The sequence below is a fragment of the Ambystoma mexicanum genome, chromosome 7p, assembly GCF_040938575.1.
Source record: "Ambystoma mexicanum isolate Mex_15411 chromosome 7p, UKY_AmexF1_1, whole genome shotgun sequence".
NCBI classification, from domain to species: Eukaryota; Metazoa; Chordata; class Amphibia; order Caudata; family Ambystomatidae; genus Ambystoma; species Ambystoma mexicanum.
Window position 1 is genome coordinate 3,906,472 of NC_090939.1, and position 24,047 is coordinate 3,930,518.

The following is a 24,047-nucleotide window of genomic DNA, read 5'->3' on the forward strand; positions in this document are numbered from 1 at the left end:
CACCTGGTGATGATAGGCCGTGCACCAGGCATAGGGCAGCCCCCTGGCGATGATAGGCCCGTGCACTAGGCATAGGGCAGCCCCCTGGTGATGATAGGCCGTGCACCAGGCATAGGGCAGCCACCAGGTGATGATAGGCCGTGCACCAGGCATAGGGCAGCCACCTGGCGATGATAGGCCGTGCACCAGGCATAGGGCAGCACCCTGGTGATGATAGGCCGTGCACCAGGCATAGGGCAGCACCCTGGTGATGATAGGCCCGGTGCACCAGGCATAGGGCAGCCCCCTGGCGATGATAGGCCCGGTGCACCAGGCATAGGGCAGCACCCTGGTGATGATAGGCCCGGTGAACCAGGCATAGGGCAGCCATCTGGCGATGATAGGCCCGGTGCACCAGGCATAGGGCAGCACCCTGGCGATGATAGGCCCGGTGCACCAGGCATAGGGCAGCACCCTGGCGATGATAGGCCCGGTGCACCAGGCATAGGGCAGCCCCCTGGCGATGATAGGCCGTGCACCAGGCATAGGGCAGCCCCCTGGCGATGATAGGCCCGGTGCACCAGGCATAGGGCAGCCACCTGGCGATGATAGGCCGTGCACCAGGCATAGGGCAGCCCCCTGGCGATGATAGGCCCGGTGCACCAGGCATAGGGCAGCCACCTGGTGATGATAGGCCGTGCACCAGGCATAGGGCAGCACCCTGGTTATGATAGGCCCAGTGCACCAGGCATAGGGCAGCAACCTGGTGATGATAGGCCATGCACCAGGCATAGGGCAGCACCCTGGTGATGATAGGCCCGTGCACCAGGCATAGGGCAGCCACCTGGTGATGATAGGCCCAGTGTACCAGGCATAGGGCAGCCCCCTGGCGATGATAGGCCCGGTGCACCAGGCATAGGGCAGCCCCCTGGCGATGATAGGCCCGTGCACCAGGCATAGGGCAGCACCCTGGTGATGATAGTCCCGTACACCAGGCATAGGGCAGCACCCTGGTGATGATAGGCCCGGTGCACCAGGCATAGGGCAGCACCCTGGCGATGATAGGCCCGGTGCACCAGGCATAGGGCAGCCATCTGGCGATGATAGGCCCGGTGCACCAGGCATAGGGCAGCACCCTGGCGATGATAGGCCCGGTGCACCAGGCATAGGGCAGCACCCTGGCGATGATAGGCCCGGTGCACCAGGCATAGGGCAACACCCTGGCGATGATAGGCCCGGTGCACCAGGCATAGGGCAGCCCCCTGGCGATGATAGGCCGTGCACCAGGCATAGGGCAGCCCCCTGGCGATGATAGGCCCGGTGCACCAGGCATAGGGCAGCCACCTGGCGATGCTAGGCCATGCACCAGGCATAGGGCAGCCCCCTGGCGATGATAGGCCCGGTGCACCAGGCATAGGGCAGCCACCTGGTGATGATAGGCCGTGCACCAGGCATAGGGCAGGACCCTGGTTATGATAGGCCCAGTGCACCAGGCATAGGGCAGCAACCTGGTGATGATAGGCCATGCACCAGGCATAGGGCAGCACCCTGGTGATGATAGGCCCGTGCACCAGGCATAGGGCAGCCACCTGGCGATGATAGGCCCAGTGCACCAGGCATAGGGCAGCCCCCTGGCGTTGATAGGCCCGGTGCACCAGGCATAGGGCAGGCCCCTGGCGATGATAGGCCCGTGCACCAGGCATAGGGCAGCACCCTGGTGATGATAGTCCCGTACACCAGGCATAGGGCAGCCACCTGGCGATGATAGGCCCGTGCACTAGGCATAGGGCAGCCCCCTGGCGATGATAGGCCCGGTACACCAGGCATTGGGCAGCCACCTGCTGATGACAGGCCGTGCACCAGGCATAGGGCAGCCCCCTGGCGATGATAGGCCCGGTGCACCAGACATAGGGCAGCCCCCTGGCCCGGTGCACCAGGCATAGGGCAGCCACCTGGCGATGATAGGCCCGGTGCACCAGGCATAGGGCAGCACCCTGGCGATGATAGGCCCAGTGCACCAGGCATAGGGCAGCAACCTGGTGATGATAGGCCATGCACCAGGCATAGGGCAGCACCCTGGTGATGATAGGCCCGTGCACCAGGCATAGGGCAGCCACCTGGCGATGATAAGCCGTGCACCAGGCATAGGGCAGCACCCTGGCAATGATAGACCCGGTGCACCAGGCATAGGGCAGCCACCTGGTGATGATAGGCCATGCACCAGGCATAGGGCAGCACCCTGGTGATGATAGGCCTGGTGCACCAGGCATAGGGCAGCACCCTGGTGATGATAGGCCCGGTGCACCAGGCATAGGGCAGCCACCTGGTGATGATAGGCCATGCACCAGGCATAGGGCAGCCCTCTGGCGATGATAGGCCCGGTGCATCAGGTATAGGGCAGCCCTATGCCTGGTGCATGGGCCTATCATTGCCAGGGGGCTGCCCTATGCCTGGTGCACCAGGCCTATCATACCCCAGGGTGCTGCCCTATGCATGGTGCACAGGCCTATCATCGCAAGGGGCTGCCCTATGCCTGGTGCACTGGGCCTATCATCGCCAGGGAGATGCCCTATGCCTGGTGCATGGGCCTATCCTCGCCGGGGTGCTGCCCTATGCATGGTGCACGGGCCTATCATCACCAGGGGGCTGCCTTATGCTTGGTACACTGGGCCTATCATCGCCAGGGGGCTGCCCTATGCCTGGTGCACAGGCCTATCATCGCCAGGGGGCTTTCCTATGCCTGGTGCACTGGGCCTATCATCGCCAGGGGGCTTCCCTATGCCTGGTGCACCTGGCGATGATAGGCCCGTGCACCAGACATAGGGCAGCACCCTGATGATGATAGGCCCGGTGCACCAGGCATAGGGCAGCACCCTGGTGATTATAGGCCCGGTGCACCAGGCATAGGTCAGCAACCTGGTGATGATAGGCGGTGCACCAGGCATAGGGCAGCCCCCTGGCGATGATAGACCCAGTGCACCAGGCATAGGGCAGCCACCTGGTGATGATAGGCCGTGCACCAGGCATAGGGCAGCACACTGGCGATGATAGGCCCGTGCCCCAGGCATAGGGCAGCCACCTGGCGATGATAGGCCCGTGCACTAGGCATAGGGCAGCCCCCTGGCGATGATAGGCCCGGTGCACCAGGCACAGGGCAGCCACCTGGTGATGATAGGCTGTGCACCAGGCATAGGGCAGCACCCTGGCGATGATAGGCCCGGTGCACCAGGCATAGGGCAGCAACCTGGTGATGATAGGCCCATGCACCAGGCATAGGGCAGCACCCTGGTGATGATAGGCCCGTGCACCAGGCATAGGGCAGCACCCTGGCAATGATAGGCCCATGCACTAGGCATAGGGCAGCCCCCTGGCGATGTTAGGCCCAGTGCACCAGGCATAGGGCAGCCCCCTGGCGATAATAGGCCCGTTCACCAGGCATAGGGCAGCCCCCTGGCAATGATAGGGCCGGTGCACCAGGCATAGGGCAGCCCCCTGGCGATAATAGGGCTCTGCACCAGGCATAGGGCAGCCCCCTGGCGATGATAGGCCCAGTGCACCAGGCATAGGGCAGCCCCTGGTGATGATAAGCCTGTGCACCAGGCATAGGGCAGCCCCCTGGCGATGATAGGCCCGTGCACCAGGCATAGGGCAGCCCCCTGGCGATAATAGGCCCATGCACCAGGCATAGGACAGCTCCGCCCCCTGGTGAAGATAGGCCTGTGCGCAGACATAGGGCAGCCCCCTGGCAATGATAGACCTGGTGCACCAAGCATAGAGCAGCCCCCTGGCGATGATAGGCCCATGCACCAGGCATAGGGCAGCCCCCTGGCGATGATAGGCCCAGTGCAAAAGGCATAGGGTAGCCCCCTGGCGATGATAGGCCCATGCACCAGGCATAGGCCAGCCCCCTGTCGATGATAGGCCCAGTGCACCAGGCATAGGAAAGCCCCCTGCCGATGATAAGCCCGGTGCACCAGGCATAGGGCAGCCCGCTTGCGAAGATAATCCTGTGCACCAGGCATAGGGCAACCCCTGGCAATTATAGGCCCGGTGCAACACGCATAGAGTAGCCCCCTGGCGATGATAGGCCCATGCACCAGGCATAGGGCAGCCCCCTGGCGATGATAGGCCCGTGCACCAGGCATAGGGCAGCCCCCTGGCGATAATAGGCCCATGCACCAGCCATAGGACAGCCCCGCCCCTGGTGAAGATAGGCCTGTGCGCAGACATAGGGCAGCACCCTGGCGATGATAGACCCGGTGCACCAAGCATAGAGCAGCCCCCTGGCGATGATAGGCCCATGCACCAGGCATAGGGCAGCCCCCTGGCAATGATAGGCCCATGCACCAGGCATAAGGCAGCCCCCTGGCGATGATAGGCCCAGTGCAAAAGGCATAGGGTAGCCCCCTGGCGATGATAGGCCCATGCACCAGGCATAGGCCAGCCCCTTGGCGATAATAGGCTAGGTGCACCAGGCATAGGGCAGCCTCCTGTCGATGATAGGCCCAGTGTACCAGGCATAGGAAAGCCCCCTGGCAATGATATGCCCGGTGCACCAGGCATAGGGCAGCCCGCTGGCGATGATAATCCCGTGCATCAGGCATAGGGCAGCCCCTGGCAATAACAGGCTGGTGCAACACGCATAGAGCAGCCCCTGGCAATGATAGGCCCGTGCACCAGGCAAAGGCCAGCCCCCTGGCCATAATAGGCCAGGTGCACCAGGCATAGGGAAGCCCCCTGGCGATGATAGGCCCAGTGCACCAGGCATAGGAAAGCCCCCTGGCGATGATAGGCCTGTGCACCAGGCATAGGGCAGCCCCCTGGCGATGATAGGCCCAGTGTACCAAGCATAAGGCAGCCCCCTGGTGATGATAGGCCCGTGCACCATGCATAGGGCAGCACCCCGGCGAGGATAGGCCCATGCACCAGGCATAGGGCATCTCCCTGGCGATGATAGGCCCAGTGCACCAGGCATAGGGCAGCCCCTTGCGATGATAGGCCTGTGCACCATGCATAGGGCAGCACCCTGGGGTATGATAGGCCTGGTGCACCAGGCATAGGGCAGCCCCCTGGCAATGATAGGCCCATGCACCAGGCATAGGGCAGCCCCCTGGTGATGATAGGTCCGGTGCACCAGGCATAGGGCAGCCCCCTGGCAATGATAGGCCCGGTGCAGCAGGCATAGGACAGCACCCTGGCAATGATAGGCCCCTGCATCAGGCATAGGGAAGTCCGTGACGATGATAGGCCCAGTGCACCAGACATAGGGCAGCCCCCTGGCGATGATGGGCCCATGCACCAGCCATAGGGCAGCCCCCTGGAGATGGTAGGCCCGTGCACCAGGCATAGGGCAGCCCATGCATAGGGCAGCACCCTGGCGATGATAGGCCCATGCAACAGGAATAGGGCAGCCCACTGGTGATGATAGATCTGGTGCACCAGGCCTAGGGCATCCCCCTGGTGAAGATAGTCCCGTGCACCAGGCATAGGGCAGCGCCCTGGTGATAATAGGCCCGTTCACCAGGCATAGGACAGCACCCTGGTGATGATAAGCCTGGTGCACCAGGCATAGGGCAGCCCCCTGGCGAGGAATAGCTTGGTGCACCAGGCATAGGACAGCCCCCTGGCGATGATAGGACCAGTGCACCAGGCATAGGGCAGCCCCCTGGCGATGATAGGCCCATGCACCAGGCATAGGGCAACCCCCTGGTGATGATACGCCCATGCACCAGGCATAGGGCAGCCCCCTGGCGATGATAGGCCCGGTGCAGCAGGCATAGGGCAGCCCCCTGGCGATGATAGGCCCATGCACCAGGCATAGGGCAGCCCCCTGGCGATGATAAGCCTCGTGCGGCAGGCATAGGGCAGCCCCCTGGAGAGGAATGGCTTGGTCCACCAGGCATAGGACAGCCCCCTGACGATGATAGGCCCAGTGCACCAGGCATAGGGCATCCCCCCTGGAAAAGATAGGCCTGTGTGCCAGGTATAGCGCAGCCTCCTGGCGATGATAGGGCTGGTGCACCAGGCATAGTGCAGCCCCCTGACGATGATAGGCCTGGTGCACCATGCATAGAGCAGCCCCCTGGCGATGATAGGCCTGATGCACCAGGCATATGGGAGCCCTCTGGCAATGACACGCCCAGTGCACCAGGCATAGGGCTGCCCCATGGCGATGATAGGCCCATGCACCAGGCATAGGGCAACCACCTGGTGATGATAGGCCCATGCACCAGGCATAGGGCAGCCCCCTGGCGATGATAGGCCTGGTGCAGCAGGCATAGGGCAGCCCGCTGGCGATGATAGGCCTGTGAACCATGCATTGGGAAGCCCCCTGTGCATAGGGCAGCCCTCTGGCGATGATAGGTCCGGTGCACCAGGCATAGGGCAGCCCCCTGGCAATGATAGGCCCGGTGCAGCAGGCATAGGACAGCACCCTGGCGATGATAGGCCCCTGCATCAGGCATAGGGAAGTCCGTGACGATGATAGGCCCAGTGCACCAGACATAGGGCAGCCCCCTGGCGATGATGGGCCCATGCACCAGCCATAGGGCAGCCCCCTGGCGATGGTAGGCCCGTGCACCAAGCATAGGGCAACCCATGCATAGGGCAGCACCCTGGCGATGATAGGCCCATGCAACAGGAATAGGGCAGCTCACTGGTGATGATAGATCTGGTGCACCAGGCCTAGGGCATCCCCCTGGTGATAATAGGCCCGTTCACCAGGCATAGGACAGCACCCTGGTGATGATAAGCCTGGTGCACCAGGCATAGGGCAGCCCCCTGGCGGGGAATAGCTTGGTGCACCAGGCATAGGAGAGCCCCCTGGCGATGATAGGACCAGTGCACCAGGCATAGGGCAGCCCCCTGGCGATGATAGGCCCATGCACCAGGCATAGGGCAACCCCCTGGTGATGATACGCCCATGCACCAGGCATAGGGTAGCCCCTTGGCGATGATAGGCCCGGTGCAGCAGGCAAAGGGCAGCCCCCTGGCGATGATAGACCCATGCACCAGGCATAGGGCAGCCCCCTGGCATTGATAAGCCTCGTGCGCCAGGCATAGGGCAGCCCCCAGGAGAGGAATGGCTAGGTCCACCAGGCATAGGACAGCCCCCTGACGATGATAGGCCCAGTGCACCAGGCATAGGGCATCCCCCCTGGAAAAGATAGGCCTGTGTGCCAGGTATAGTGCATCCTCCTGGCGATGATAGGGCTGGTGCACCAGGCATAGTGCAGCCCCCTGACGATGATAGGCCTGGTGCAACATGCATAGGGCAGCCCCCTGGCGATGATAGGCCTGATGCACCAGGCATATGGGAGCCCTCTGGCAATGACACGCCCAGTGCACCAGGCATAGGGCTGCCCCATGGCGATGATAGGCCCATGCACCAGGCATAGGGCAACCCCCTGGAGATGATAGGCCCATGCACCAGGCATAGGGCAGCCCCCTGGCGATGATAGGCCTGGTGCAGCAGGCATAGGGCAGCCCGCTGGCGATGATAGGCCTGTGAACCATGCATTGGGAAGCCCCCTGTGCATAGGGCAGCCCTCTGGCGATGATAGGCCTGGTGCACCAGGCATAGGGCAGCCCCCTGGCGAGGAATGGCTTGGTCCACCAGGCATAGGACAGCCCCCTGACGATGATAGGCCCAGTGCACCAGGCATAGGGAATCCCCTTGGCGATAATAGGGCCGGTGCACCAGGCATAGGGCAGCCCCCTGGCGATGATAGGCCCAGTGCACCAGGCATAGGGCAGCCCCCTGGTGGTGATAAGCCCATGCACCAGGCCTAAGGCAGCCCCCTGGTGATGATAGACCCGGTGCACCAAGCATAGAGCAGCCCCCTGGCGATGATAGTCCCGTGCACCAGGCATAGGGCAGCACCCTGGCGATGATAGGCCCGTGCACTAGGCATAGGGCAGCCCCCTAGCGATGATAGGCCCGATGCACCAGGCATAGGGCAGCTCCCTGGTGATGATAGGCCCAGTGCACCAGGCATAGGGCAGCCCCCTGGTGATGATAAGCCCATGCACCAGGCCTAAGGCAGCCCCCTGGCGATGATAGACCCGGTGCACCAAGCATAGAGCAGCCCCCTGGCGATGATAGATCCGGTGCACCAGGCATAGGGCAGCACCCTGGCGATGATAGGCCCGTGCACTAGGCATAGGGCAGCCCCCTGGCGATGATAGGCCCGGTGCACCAGGCATAGTGCAGCCCCCTGGCGATGATAGGCCCGGTGCACCAGGCATAGGGCAGCCACCGGGTGATGATAGGCTGTGCACCAGGCATAGGGCAGCACCCTGGTGATGATAGGCCCGTGCACCAGGCATAGGGCAGCACCCTGGTGATGATAGGCCCATGCACCAGGCATAGGGCAGCCCCCTGGCGATGATAGGCCTGGTGCAGCAGGCATAGGGCAGCCCGCTGGCGATGATAGGCCTGTGAACCATGCATTGGGAAGCCCCCCGTGCATAGGGCAGCCCTCTGGCGATGATAGGCCTGGTGCACCAGGCATAGGGCAGCCCCCTGGCGAGGAATGGCTTGGTCCACCAGGCATAGGGCAGCAAACTGGTGATGATAGGCCGTGCACCAGGCATAGGGCATCACCCTGGTGATAATAGACCCATGCACCAGGCATAGGGCAGCCACCTGGCGATGATAGACCCGTGCACTAGGCATAAGGCAGCCCCCTGGCGATGATAGGCCCGGTGCACCAGGCATAGGGCAGCCACCTGGTGATGATAGGCCGTGCACCAGGCATAGGGCAGCACCCTGGTGATGATAGGCCCGTGCACCAGGCATAGGGCAGCACCCTGGTGATGATAGGCCCGTGCACCAGGCATAGGGCAGCCCCCTGGCGATGATAGGCCCGGTGCACCAGGCATAGGGCAGCCCCCTGGCGATGATAGGCCCGGTGCACCAGGCATAGGGCAGCCACCTGGTGATGATAGGCCGTGCACCAGGCATAGGGCAGCACCCTGGTGATGATAGGCCCGTGCACCAGGCATAGGGCAGCACCATGGCGATGATAGGCCCGTGCACTAGGTATAGGGCATCCCCCTGGCGATGATAGGCCCGGTGCACCAGGCATAGGGCAGCCCCCTGGCGATGATAGGCCCAGTGCACCAGGCATAGGGCAGCCCCATGGTGATGATAAGCCCATGCACCAGGCCTAAGGCAGCCCCCTGGCGATGATAGACCCCGTGCACCAAGCATAGAGCAGCCCCCTGGCGATGTCAGGCCCGTGCACCAGGCATAGGGCAGCCCCCTGGCGATGATATGCGCGTGCACTAGGCATAGGGCAGCCCCCTGGCGATGATAGGCCCGGTGCACCAGGCATAGGGCAGCCCCCTGGCGATGATAGGCCCGGTGCACCAGGCATAGGGCAGCCCCCTGGCGATGATAGGCCTGGTGCACCAGGCATAGGGCAGCCACCTGGCGATGATAGGCCATGAACCAGGCATAGGGCAGCCACCTGGTGATGATAGGCCGTGCACCAGGCATAGGGCAGCCCTCTGGCGATGATAGGCCAGGTGCAAAAGGCATAGGGCAGCAGCCTGGTGATGATAAGCCGTGCACCAGGCATAGGGCAGCACCCTGGTGATGATAGGCCCGTGCACCAGGCATAGGTCAGCCCCCTGGCGATGATAGGCCCAGAGCACTAGGCATAGGACAGCCCCCTGGCGATGATAGGCCTGGTGCACCAGGCATAGGGCAGCCCCCTCGCGATGATAGGCCCGGTGCACCAGGCATAGGGCAGTCCCCTGGCGATGATAGGCCCGGTGCACCAGGCATAGGGCAGCCCCCTGGTGATGATAGGCCCAGTGCACCAGGCATAGGGCAGCCCCCTAACGATGATAGGCCCGGTGCACCAGGGTTAGGGCAGCCACCTGGCGATGATAGGCCGTGAACCAGGCATAGGGCATCCACCTGGTGATGATAGGCCGTGCACCAGGCATAGGGCAGCACCCTGGTGATGATAGGCCCGTGCACCAGGCATAGGGCAGCACCATGGCGATGATAGGCCCGTGCACTAGGCATAGGGCAGCCCCCTGGCGATGATAGGCCCGGTGCACCAGGCATAGGGCAGCCCCCTGGCGATGATAGGCCCAGTGCACCAGGCATAGGGCAGCCCCCTGGTGATGATAAGCCCATGCACCAGGCCTAAGGCAGCCCCCTGGCGATGATAGACCCGGTGCACCAAGCATAGAGCAGCCCCCTGGCGATGTCAGGCCCATGCACCAGGCATAGGGCAGCCCCCTGGCGATGATAGGCCCGTGCACTAGGCATAGGGCAGCCACCTGGTGATGATAGGCCGTGCACCAGGCATAGGGCAGCCCCCTGGCGATGATAGGCCCGTGCACTAGGCATAGGGCAGCCCCCTGGTGATGATAGGCCGTGCACCAGGCATAGGGCAGCCACCTGGTGATGATAGGCCGTGCACCAGGCATAGGGCAGCCACCTGGCGATGATAGGCCATGCACCAGGCATAGGGCAGCACCCTGGTGATGATAGGCCGTGCACCAGGCATAGGGCAGCACCCTGGTGATGATAGGCCCGGTGCACCAGGCATAGGGCAGCCCCCTGGCGATGATAGGCCCGGTGCACCAGGCATAGGGCAGCACCCTGGCGATGATACGCCCGGTGCACCAGGCATAGGGCATCACCCTGGCGATGATAGGTCCGGTGCACCAGGCATAGGGCAGCCACCTGGCGATGATCTGCCCGGTGCACCAGGCATAGGGCAGCACCCTGGCGATGATAGGCCCAGTGCACCAGGCATAGGGCAGCACCCTGGCGATGATAGGCCCGGTGCACCAGGCATAGGGCAGCCCCCTGGCGATGATAGGCCGTGCACCAGGCATAGGGCAGTCCCCTGGCGATGATAGGCCCGGTGCACCAGGCATAGGGCAGCCACCTGGTGATGATAGGCCGTGCACCAGGCATAGGGCAGCCCCCTGGCGATGATAGGCCCGGTGCACCAGGCATAGGGCAGCCACCTGGTGATGATAGGCCGTGCACCAGGCATAGGGCAGCACCCTGGTGATGATAGGCCCAGTGCACCAGGCATAGGGCAGCAACCTGGTGATGATAGGCCATGCACCAGGCATAGGGCAGCACCCTGGTGATGATAGGCCCGTGCACCAGGCATAGGGCAGCCACCTGGCGATGATAGGCCCAGTGCACCAGGCATAGCGCAGCCCCCTGGCGATGATAGGCCCGGTGCACCAGGCATAGGGCAGCCCCCTGGCCCGGTGCACCAGGCATAGGGCAGCCACCTGGCGATGATAGGCCCGGTGCACCAGGCATAGGGCAGCACCCTGGCGATGATAGGCCCGGTGCACCAGGCATAGGGCAGCAACCTGGTGATGATAGGCCGTGCACCAGGCATAGGGCAGCACCCTGGTGTTGATAGGCCCGTGCACCAGGCATAGGGCAGCCACCTGGCGATGATAGGCCGTGCACCAGGCATAGGGCAGCACCCTGGCAATGATAGACCCGGTGCACCAGGCATAGGGCAGCCACCTGGTGATGATAGGCCATGCACCAGGCATAGGGCAGCACCCTGGTGATGATAGGCCTGGTGCACCAGGCATAGGGCAACACCCTGGTGATGATAGGCCCGGTGCACCAGGCATAGGGCAGCCACCTGGTGATGATAGGCCATGCACCAGGCATAGGGCAGCCCTCTGGCGATGATAGGCCCAGTGCATCAGGCATAGGGCAGCCACCTGGCGATGATAGGCCCGTGCACCAGACATAGGGCAGCACCCTGATGATGATAGGCCCGGTGCACCAGGCAAAGGGCAGCACCCTGGTGATGATAGGCCCGGTGCACCAGGCATAGGTCAGCAACCTGGTGATGATAGGCCATGCACCAGGCATAGGGCAGCCCCCTGGCGATGATAGACCCAGTGCACCAGGCATAGGGCAGCCACCTGGTGATGATAGGCCGTGCACCAGGCATAGGGCAGCACACTGGCGATGATAGGCCCGTGCCCCAGGCATAGGGCAGCCACCTGGCGATGATAGGCCCATGCACTAGGCATAGGGCAGCCCCCTGGTGATGATAGGCCCGTGCACCAGGCATAGGGCAGCCACCTGGTGATGATAGGCTGTGCACCAGGCATAGGGCAGCACCCTGGCGATGATAGGCCCGGTGCACCAGGCATAGGGCAGCAACCTGGTGATGATAGGCCCATGCACCAGGCATAGGGCAGCACCCTGGTGATGATAGGCCCGTGCACCAGGCATAGGGCAGCACCCTGGCAATGATAGGCCCGTGCACTAGGCATAGGGCAGCCCCCTGACGATGTTAGGCCCAGTGACCAGGCATAGGGCAGCCCCCTGGCGATGATAGGCCCGTTCACCAGGCATAGGGCAGCCCCCTGGCAATGATAGGGCCGGTGCACCAGGCATAGGGCAGCCCCCTGGCGATAATAGGGCTCTGCACCAGGCATAGGGCAGCCCCCTGGCGATGATAGGCCCGGTGCACCAGGCATAGGGCAGCCCCTGGTGATGATAAGCCTGTGCACCAGGCATAGGGGAGCCCCCTGGCGATGATAGGCCCGTGCACCAGGCATAGGGCAGCCCCCTGGCGATAATAGGCCCATGCACCAGGCATAGGACAGCCCCGCTCCCTGGTGAAGATAGGCCTGTGCGCAGACATAGGGCAGCCCCCTGGCGATGATAGACCTGGTGCACCAAGCATAGAGCAGCCCCCTGGCGATGATAGGCCCATGCACCAGGCATAGGGCAGCCCCCTGGCGATGATAGGCCCAGTGCAAAAGGCATATGGTAGCCCCCTGGCGATGATAGGCCCATGCACCAGGCATAGGCCAGCCCCCTGGCTATAATAGGCCAGGTGCACCAGGCATAGGGCAGCCCCCTGTCGATGATAGGCCCAGTGCACCAGGCATAGGAAAGCCCCCTGCCGATGATAAGCCCGGTGCACCAGGCATAGGGCAGCCCGCTTGCGATGATAATCCTGTGCACCAGGCATAGGGCAACCCCTGGCAATTATAGGCCCGGTGCAACACGCATAGAGCAGCCCCCTGGCGATGATAGGCCCATGCACCAGGCATAGGGCAGCCCCCTGGCGATGATAGGCCCGTGCACCAGGCATAGGGCAGCCCCCTGGCGATAATAGGCCCATGCACCAGCCATAGGACAGCCCCGCCCCTGGTGAAGATAGGCCTGTGCGCAGACATAGGGCAGCACCCTGGCGATGATAGACCCGGTGCACCAAGCATAGAGCAGCCCCCTGGCGATGATAGGCCCATGCACCAGGCATAGGGCAGCCCCCTGGCAATGATAGGCCCATGCACCAGGCATAAGGCAGCCCCCTGGCGATGATAGGCCCAGTGAAAAAACCATAGGGTAGCCCCCTGGCGTTGATAGGCCCATGCACCAGGCATAGGCCAGCCCCTTGGCGATAATAGGCCAGGTGCACCAGGCATAGGGCAGCCTCCTGTCGATGATAGGCCCAGTGTACCAGGCATAGGAAAGCCCCCTGGCAATGATATGCCCGGTGCACCAGGCATAGGGCAGCCCGCTGGCGATGATAATCCCGTGCACCAGGCATAGGGCAGCCCCTGGCAATAAAAGGCTGGTGCAACACGCATAGAGCAGCCCCCTGGCAATGATAGGCACGTGCACCAGGCAAAGGCCAGCCCCCTGGCGATGATAGGCCAGGTGCACCAGGCATAGGGAAGCCCCCTGGCGATGATAGGCCTGGTGCACCAGGCATAGGGCAGCCCCCTGGCAATGATAGGCCCGTGCACCAGGCATAGGGCAGCACCCTGGCAATGATAGGCCCGTGCACTAGGCATAGGGCAGCCCCCTGGCGATGATAGGCCCAGTGCACCAGGAATAGGGCAGCCCCCTGGCGATGATAGGCCCGTTCACCAGGCATAGGGCAGCCCCCTGGCAATGATAGGGCCGGTGCACCAGGCATAGGGCAGCCCCCTGGCGATAATAGGGCTCTGCACCAGGCATAGGGCAGCCCCCTGGCGATGATAGGCCCAGTGCACCAGGCATAGGGCAGCCCCTGGTAATGATAAGCCTGTGCACCAGGCATAGGGCAGCCCCCTGGCGATGATAGGCCCGTGCACCAGGCATAGGGCAGCCCCCTGGCGATAATAGGCCCATGCACCAGGCATAGGACAGCCCCGCCCCCTGGTGAAGATAGGCCTGTGCGCAGACATAGGGCAGCCCCCTGGCGATGATAGACCTGGTGCACCAAGCATAGAGCAGCCCCCTGGCAATGATAGGCCCATGCACCAGGCATAGGGCAGCCCCCTGGCGATGATAGGCCCAGTGCAAAAGGCATAGGGTAGCCCCCTGGCGATGATAGGCCCATGCACCAGGCATAGGCCAGCCCCCTGGCGATAATAGGCCAGGTGCACCAGGCATAGGGCAGCCCCCTGTCGATGATAGGCACAGTGCACCAGGCATAGGAAAGCCCCCTGCCGATGATAAGCCCGGTGCACCAGGCATAGGGCAGCCCGCTTGCGAAGATAATCCTGTGCACCAGGCATAGGGCAACCCCTGGCAATTATAGGCCCGGTGCAACACGCATAGAGCAGCCCCCTGGCGATGATAGGCCCATGCACCAGGCATAGGGCAGCCCCCTGGCGATGATAGGCCCGTGCACCAGGCATAGGGCAGCCCCCTGGCAATGATAGGCCCATGCACCAGGCATAAGGCAGCCCCCTGGCGATGATAGGCCCAGTGCAAAAGGCATGGGGTAGCCCCCTGGCGATGATAGGCCCATGCACCAGGCATAGGCCAGCCCCTTGGCGATAATAGGCCAGGTGCACCAGGCATAGGGCAGCCTCCTGTCATTGATAGGCCCAGTGTACCAGGCATAGGAAAGCCCCCTGGCAATGATATGCCCGGTGCACCAGGCATAGGGCAGCCCGCTGGCGAAAATAATCCCGTGCACCAGGCATAGGGCAGCCCCTGGCAATAACAGGCTGGTGCAACACGCATAGAGCAGCCCCTGGCAATGATAGGCCCGTGCACCAGGCAAAGGCCAGCCCCCTGGCGATAATAGGCCAGGTGCACCAGGCATAGGGAAGCCCCCTGGCGATGATAGGCCCAGTGCACCAGGCATAGGAAAGCCCCCTGGCGATGATAGGCCTGTGCACCAGGCATAGGGCAGCCCCCTGGCGATGATAGGCCCAGTGTACCAAGCATAAGGCAGCCCCCTGGTGATGATAGGCCCGTGCACCATGCATAGGGCAGCACCCCGGCGAGGATAGGCCCATGCACCAGGCATAGGGCATCTCCCTGGCGATGATAGGCCCAGTGCACCAGGCATAGGGCAGCCCCTGGCGATGATAGGCCTGTGCACCATGCATAGGGCAGCACCCTGGCGATGATAGGCCTGGTGCACCAGGCATAGGGCAGCCCCCTGGCGATGATAGGCCCATGCACCAGGCATAGGGCAGCCCCCTGGTGATGATAGGTCCGGTGCACCAGGCATAGGGCAGCCCCCTGGCAATGATAGGCCCGGTGCAGCAGGCATAGGACAGCACCCTGGCGATGATAGGCCCCTGCATCAGGCATAGGGAAGTCCGTGACGATGATAGGCCCAGTGCACCAGACATAGGGCAGCCCCCTGGCGATGATGGGCCCATGCACCAGCCATAGGGCAGCCCCCTGGAGATGGTAGGCCCGTGCACCAGGCATAGGGCAGCCCATGCATAGGGCAGCACCCTGGCGATGATAGGCCCATGCAACAGGAATAGGGCAGCCCACTGGTGATGATAGATCTGGTGCACCAGGCCTAGGGCATCCCCCTGGTGAAGATAGTCCCGTGCACCAGGCATAGGGCAGCGCCCTGGTGATAATAGGCCCGTTCACCAGGCATAGGACAGCACCCTGGTGATGATAAGCCTGGTGCACCAGGCATAGGGCAGCCCCCTGGCGAGGAATAGCTTGGTGCACCAGGCATAGGACAGCCCCCTGGCGATGATAGGACCAGTGCACCAGGCATAGGGCAGCCCCCTGGCGATGATAGGCCCATGCACCAGGCATAGGGCAACCCTCTGGTGATGATACGCCCATGCACCAGGAATAGGGCAGCCCCCTGGCGATGATAGGCCCGGTGCAGCAGGCATAGGGCAGCCCCCTGGCGATGATAGGCCCATGCACCAGGCATAGGGCAGCCCCCTGGCAATGATAAGCCTCGTGCGGCAGGCATAGGGCAGCCCCCTGGAGAGGAATGGCTTGGTCCACCAGGCATAGGACAGCCCCCTGACGATGATAGGCCCAGTGCACCAGGCATAGGGCATCCCCCCTGGAAAAGATAGGCCTGTGTGCCAGGTATACCGCAGCCTCCTGGCGATGATAGGGCTGGTGCACCAGGCATAGGGCAGCCCCCTGACGATGATAGGCCTGGTGCACCATGCATAGAGCAGCCCCCTGGCGATGATAGGCCCGATGCACCAGGCATATGGGAGCCCTCTGGCAATGACACGCCCAATGCACCAGGCATAGGGCTGCCCCATGGCGATGATAGGCCCATGCACCAGGCATAGGGCAACCCCCTGGTGATGATAGGCCCATGCACCAGGCATAGGGCAGCCCCCTGGCGATGATAGGCCTGGTGCAGCAGGCATAGGGCAGTCCGCTGGCGATGATAGGCCTGTGAACCATACATTGGGAAGCCCCCTGTGCATAGGGCAGCCCTCTGGCGATGATAGGCCTGGTGAACCAGGCATAGGGCAGCCCCCTCGCGAGGAATGGCTTGGTCCACCAGGCATAGGACAGCCCCCTGACGATGATAGGCCCAGTGCACCAGGCATAGGGCATCCCCCTGGCGATAATAGGGCCGGTGCACCAGGCATAGGGCAGCCCCCTGGCGATGATGGGCCCAGTGCACCAGGCATAGTGCAGCCCCCTGGTGGTGATAAGCCCGTGCACCAGGCATAGGGCAGCACCCTGGCGATGATAGGCCCGTGCACTAGGCATAGGGCAGCCCCCTGGCGATGATAGGCCCGGTGCACCAGGCATAGGGCAGCTCCCTGGCGATGATAGGCCCAGTGCACCAGGCATAGGGCAGCCCCTGGTGATGATAAGCCCATGCACCAGGCCTAAGGCAGCCCCCTGGCGATGATAGACCCGGTGCACCAAGCATAGAGCAGCCCCCTGGCGATGATAGGCCCGTGCACCAGGCATAGGGCAGCACCCTGGCGATGATAGGCCCAGTGTACCAGGCATAAGGCAGCCCCCTGGTGATGATAGGCCCGTGCACCAGGCATAGGGCAGCATCCTGGTGATGATAGGCCCATGCACCAGGCATAGGGCAGCCCCCTGGCGATGATAGGCCTGGTGCAGCAGGCATAGGGCAGCCCGCTGGCGATGATAGGCCTGTGAACCATGCATTGGGAAGCCCCCTGTGCATAGGGCAGCCGTCTGGCGATGATAGGCCTGGTGCACCAGGCATAGGGCAGCCCCCTGGCGAGGAATGGCTTGGTCCACCAGGCATAGGGCAGCAACCTGGTGATGATAGGCCCGTGCACCAGGCATAGGGCATCACCCTGGTGATAATAGACCAGTGCACCAGGCATAGGGCAGCCACCTGGCGATGATAGGCCCGTGCACTAGGCATAGGGCAGCCCCCTGGCGATGATAGGCCCGGTGCACCAGGCATAGGGCAGCCACCTGGTGATGATAGGCCGTGCACCAGGCATAGGGCAGCACCCTGGTGATGATAGGCCCGTGCACCAGGCATAGGGCAGCACCCTGGCGATGATAGGCCCGTGCACTAGGCATAGGGCAGCCCTCTGGCGATGATAGGCCCGGTGCACCAGGCATAGTGCAGCCCCCTGGCGATGATAGGCCCCGTGCACCAGGCATAGGGCAGCCACCTGGTGATGATAGGCCGTGCACCAGGCATAGGGCAGCACCCTGGTGATGATAGGCCCGTGCACCAGGCATAGGGCAGCACCCTGGCGATGATAGGCCCGTGCACTAGGCATAGGGCAGCCCCCTGGCGATGATAGGCCCGGTGCACCAGGCATAGAGCAGCCCCCTGGCGATGATAGGCCCAGTGCACCAGGCATAGGGCAGCTCCCTGGTGATGATAAGCCCATGCACCAGGGCTAAGGCAGCCCCCTGGCGATGATAGACCCAGTGCACCAAGCATAGAGCAGCCCCCTGGCGATGATAGGTCCGTGCACCAGGCATAGGGCAGCCCCTGGCGATGATAGGCCTGTGCACCATGCATAGGGCAGCACCCTGGCGATGATAGGCCTGGTGCACCAGGCATAGGGCAGCCCCCAGGCGATGATAGGCCCATGCACCAGGCATAGGGCAGCCCCCTGGTGATGATAGGTCCGGTGCACCAGGCATAGGGCAGCCCCCTGGCAATGATAGGCCCGGTGCAGCAGGCATAGGACAGCACCCTGGCGATGATAGGCCCCTGCATCAGGCATAGGGAAGTCTGTGACGATGATAGGCCCAGTGCACCAGGCATAGGGCAGCCCCCTGGCGATGATAACCCCATGCAGCAGGCATAGGGAATCCCCCTGGTGATGATAAGCCCATGCACCAGGCATAGGGCAGCCCTGTGACAATGATAGACCTGGGCACCATGCATAGGGCAGCCCCCTGACGTTGATAGGCCCAGCATAGGGCAGCCCCCTGGTGATGATAGGCCCGTTCACCAGGCATAGGGCAGCCCCCTGGTGATGATAGGTTCGTGCACCAGGCATAGGGGAGCCCCCTGGCGATGATAGGCCCGTGCATCATGCATAGGGCAGCACCCTGGCGATGATAGGCCTGTGCACCAGGCATAGGGCAGCCCCCTGACGATGATAGGCCCATGCACCAGGCATAGGGCAGCACCCTGACGATGATAGGCCAGATGCACCAGGCATAGAGTAGTCCCCTAGCAATAATAGGCCCGGTGCAGCAGGCATAGGAAAGCCCCCTGGTGATGATAGACCCGTGCACCAGGAATAGGGCAGCCCCCTGGCGATGTATGGCCCGTGCACCAGGCACAGGGCAGCCCCCTGGTGATGATAGTTTCATGCACCAGGCATAGGGGAGCCCCCTGTGATGATAGGCCCGTGCACAAGGCATAGGGCAGCCCCTGGCGATGATAGGCCCAGTGCACCAGGCACAGCGAAGCCCCCTGGCGATGATAGGCCCATGCACCAGACATAGGGCAGCTGCCTGGTGATGAAAGGCCCGTGCACCAGGCATAGGGCAGCCCCCAGGTGATAATAGGCCCATGCACCAGAAATAGGGGAGCCCCCTGGCAATGATAGAGCCAGTGCACCAGGCATAGGACAGCCCCCTGGCGATGATAGGCCCGAGCACCAGGCATAGGGGAGCCCCCTGGCGATGATAGGCCCGTGCCCCAGGCATAGGGGAGTCCCCTGGCGATGATAGGGCCAGTGCACCAGGCATAGGTTATCCCCCTGGAGAAGATAGGCCTGTGCGCCAGGCATAGGGCAGCCCCCTGTCGATGATAGGGTCGGTGCACGAGGCATAGGGCAGCCCCCTAGCGCTGATAGACCCAGTGCGCCATGCATAGGGCAGCCCCCTGGCGATGATAGGCCTGTGCACCAGGCATAGGGCAGCCCCCTGGCGATGACAGGCCCGGTACACCAGGCATAGGGCATCCCCCTGGAAAAGATAGGCCCGTGCACCAGGCATAGTGCAGTCCCCTGGCGATGATAGGGCCGGTGCACCAGGCATAGGGCTGCCGCCATGTGATGATAAGCCTGTGCATCAGGCATATTTCAGCCCCTGGCGATGATAGACCCAGTGCACCAGGCATAGGGCTGCCCCCTGGCGATTATAGGCGCGTGCACCAGGCACAGGGCAGACCCCTGGAAATGATAGACTCGTGCAGCAGGCATAGTGCAACCCCCTGGCGATGATAGGCCCAGTGCAACAGGCATAGGGCAGCCCCCTGGCGATAATAGGCCAGGTGTACCAGGCATAGGGCGGCCCCCTGGCAATGATAGGCTCGTGCACCAGGCATAGGGCAGTCCCCTGGCGATGATAGGGCCGGTGCACCAGGCATAGGGCTGCCCCCATGTGATGATAAGCCTGTGCACCAGGCATATTTCAGCCCCTGGCGATGATAGACCCAGTGCACCAGGCATAGGGCTGCCCCCTGGCGATGATAGGCGCGTGCACCAGGCACAGGGCAGACCCCTGGAAATGATAGACTCGTGCAGCAGGCATAGTGCAACCCCCTGGCGATGATAGGCCCAGTGCAACAGGCATAGGGCAGCCCCCTGGCGATAAAAGGCCCGGTGCACCAGGCATAGGGCAGCCCCCTGGCGACCATCGGCTCGGTGCACCAGGCATAGGGCGCCCCTTTCGTGATGATAGGCCAGGTGCACCAGGCATAGGGCAGCCCCCTGGCGATGATAACCCTGTGCACCAGGCATAGGTCAGCCCCCTGGCGATGATAGGCCCAGCATAGGGCAGCCCCCTGGCGATGATAGGCCAGTGCACCATGCATCGGGTAGCCACCTGGCGATGATAGGCCCAGTGCACCAGGCATAGGGCAGCAACCTGGCGATGATAGGCCTGTGCACCAGGCATAGGGCAGCCCCCTGGCAATGATAGGCCCGGTGCACCAGGCATAAGGTGGCCCCCTGCCGATGATAGGCCCGGTGCACCAGGCATAGGCCAGGCCCCTGGCGATGATAGGCTTGTGCACCACGCACAGGGCAGCCCCCTGCCGAAGATAGGCCCGGTGCACCAGGCATAGGGCAGCCCCCTGGCAACCATCGGCTCGGTGCACCAGGCATAGGGCGGCCCCTTTGGCAATGATAGGCCAGGTGCATCAGGCATAGGGCAGCCCCCTGGCAAAGGTAACCCCGTGCACCAGGCATAGGGCATCCCCCTGGTGATGATAAGCCCGTGCACCAGTCATAGGGCAGCCCCCTGGCGATGATAGGGCCGGTGGCTGCACCCTGGTGATGATAAGCCTGTGCACCAGGCATAGGGCAGCCCCTGGCGATGATAGACCCAGTGCACCAGGCATAGGGCAGCCCCCTGGCGATGATAGGTGCGTGCACCAGGCATAGGGCAGCCCCCTGGCTATGATAGACCCATACAGCAGGCATAGTGCAACTCCCTGGCGATGATAGGCCCAGTGCAACAGGCATAGGGCAGCCCCCTGGTGATGATAGGCCAGGTGTACCAGGCACAGGGCGGTGCCCTGGCGATGATAGGCCTGTGCAACAGGCATAGGGCAGCCCTCTGGCGATGATAGGCCCGGTGCACCAGGCATAATGCGGCCCCCTGCCGATGATAGGCCCGGTGCACCAGGCATAGGCCATCCACCTGGCGATGATAGGCTCGTGCAGCACGCAAAGGGCAGCCCCCTGCCGAAGATAAGCCTAGTGCACCAGGCATAGGGCAGCCCCCTGGCGATGATAACCCTGTGCACCAGGCATAGGGCATTCCCCTGGTGATGATAAGCCCGTGCACCAGGCAAAGGGCAGCCCCGTGGCTATGACAGGCCTGTACACCATGCATAGGTCAGACCCCTGGCGATGATAGGCCCAGCATAGGGCAGCCCCCTGGCGAAGATAGCCCCATGCACCAGGCATAGCGCAGCCCCCTGGCGATGATAGGCCCGGTGCAGCAGGCATAGGGCAGCCCCCTGGCGATGATAGGCCAGTGCACCATGCATCGGGTAGCCACCTGGCGATGATAGGCCCAGTGCACCAGGCATAGGGCAGCAACCTGGCGATGATAGGCCTGTGCACCAGGCATAGGGCAGCCCCCTGGCAATGATAGGCCCAGTGCACCAGGCATAGGGCAGCCCCCTGACGATGACAGGCCCGGTACACAAGGCATGGGGCAGCCCCTGGCTATAATTGGGCCGGTGCACCAGGCATAGGGCAGCCCCCTGGTGATGATAGGCCTGTGCACCAGGCATAGGGCAGCCCCCTGGCAATGACAAACCCTAGCACCAGGCATAGGGCTGCCCCATGGCGATGATAGGCCTGTGCACCAGGCATAGGGCAGCCCCCTGACGATGACAGGCCCGGTACACAAGGCATGGGGCAGCCCCTGGCTATAATTGGGCCGGTGCACCAGGCATAGGGCAGCCCCCTGGTGATGATAGGCCTGTGCACCAGGCATAGGGCAGCCCCCTGGCAATGACAAACCCATGCACCAGGCATATGGCTGCCCCATGGCGATGATAGGCCTGTGCACCAGGCATAGGGCAGCCCCGTGGCGATGACAGCCCTGTGCACTATGCATAGGTCAGCCCCCTGGCGATGACAGGCCCGGTACACCAGGCATAGGGCATCCCCCTGGCAAAGATAGGCCCGTGCACCAGGCATAGGGCAGCCCCCTGGCGATGATAGGGCCGGTGCACCAGGCATAGGGCTGCCCCCATGTGATGATAAGCCTGTGCACCAGCCTTATTTCAGCCCCTGGCGATGATAGACCCAGTGCACCAGGCATAGGGCAGCCCCCTGGCGATGATAGGCGCGTGCACCAGGCATATGTTAGACCCCTGGCAATGATAGACCCGTGCAGCAGGCATAGTGCAACCCCCTGGCGATGATAGGCCCAGTGCAACAGGCATAGGGCAGCCCCCTGGCGATGATAGGCCAGGTGTACCAGGCATAGGGCGGCCCCCTGGCGATGATAGGCCCATGCACCAGGTATAGGCCAGCCCCCTGGTGATAATAGGCCAGGTGCACCAGGCATAGGACAGCCCCCTGGCAATGATAAGCTTGGTGTACTAGACATAGGGCAGCCCCCTGGCTATGATAGGCCTGTGCAACAGGCATAGGGCAGCCCTCTGGCGATGATAGGCCCGGTGCACCAGGCATAATGCGGCCCCCAGCCGATGATAAGCCCGGTGCACCAGGCATAGGCCATCCCCCTGGCGATGATAGGCTTGTGCACCATGCAACGGGCAGCCCCCTGCCGAAGATAAGCCCGGTGCACCAGGCATAGGGCAGCCCCCTGCGGACCATCGGCTCGGTGCACCAGGCATAGGGCGGCTCCTTTCGTGATGATAGGCCAGGTGCACCAGGCATAGGGCAGCCCCCTGGCGATGATAACCCTGTGCACCAGGCATAGGGCATCCCCCTGGTGATGATAAGCCCGTGCACCAGGCATAGGACAGCCCGTGGCGATGACAGGCCTGTGCACCATGCATAGGTCAGCCCCCTGGCGATGATAGGCCCAGCATAGGGCAGCCCCCTGGCGATGATAGGCCAGTGCACCATGCATCGGGTAGCCACCTGGCGATGATAGGCCCAGTGCACCAGGCATAGGGCAGCAACCTGGCGATGATAGGCCTGTGCACCAGGCATATGGCAGCACCCTGGCGATGATAGGCCCGGTGCACCAGGCATAAGGTGGCCCCCTGCCGATGATAGGCCCGGTGCACCAGGCATAGGCCAGCCCCCTGGCGATGATAGGCTTGTGCACCACGCACAGGGCAGCCCCCTGCCGAAGATAGGCCCAGTGCACCAGGCATAGGGCAGCCCCCTGGCGATGGTAAACCCATGCACCACGCATAGGGCATCCCCCTGGTGATGATAAGCCCGTGCACCAGGCATACGGCAGCCCCGTGGCGATGACAGGCCTGTGCACCATGCATAGGTCAGCCCCCTGGCGATGATAGGCTCGTGCACCAGGCATAGGGCAGCCCCCTGGCGATGATAGGCCTGGTGCAGCAGGCATAGGGCAGCCCCCTGACGATGAGAGGCCAGTGCACCATGCAACAGGTAGCAACCTGGCAATGATAGGCCCAGTGCACCAGGCATAGGGCAGCAACCTGGCGATGATAGGCCCGGTGCACCAGGCATAGGGCAGTCCCCTGGCAATGATAAGCCCGGTGCACCAGGCATAGGGCAGCCCCCTGGTGATGATAGTCCCATGCACCAGGCATAGCGCAGTTCCCTGGTGATGATAGGCCTGGCGCACCAGGCATAGAGCAGCCCCCTGGCGATAATAGGCCTGGTGCACCAGGCATAGGCCAGCCCCCTGGAAATGATAGGCCCGTGCCCCAGGCATAGGGGAGTCCCCTGGCGATGATAGGTTCAGTGCACCAGGC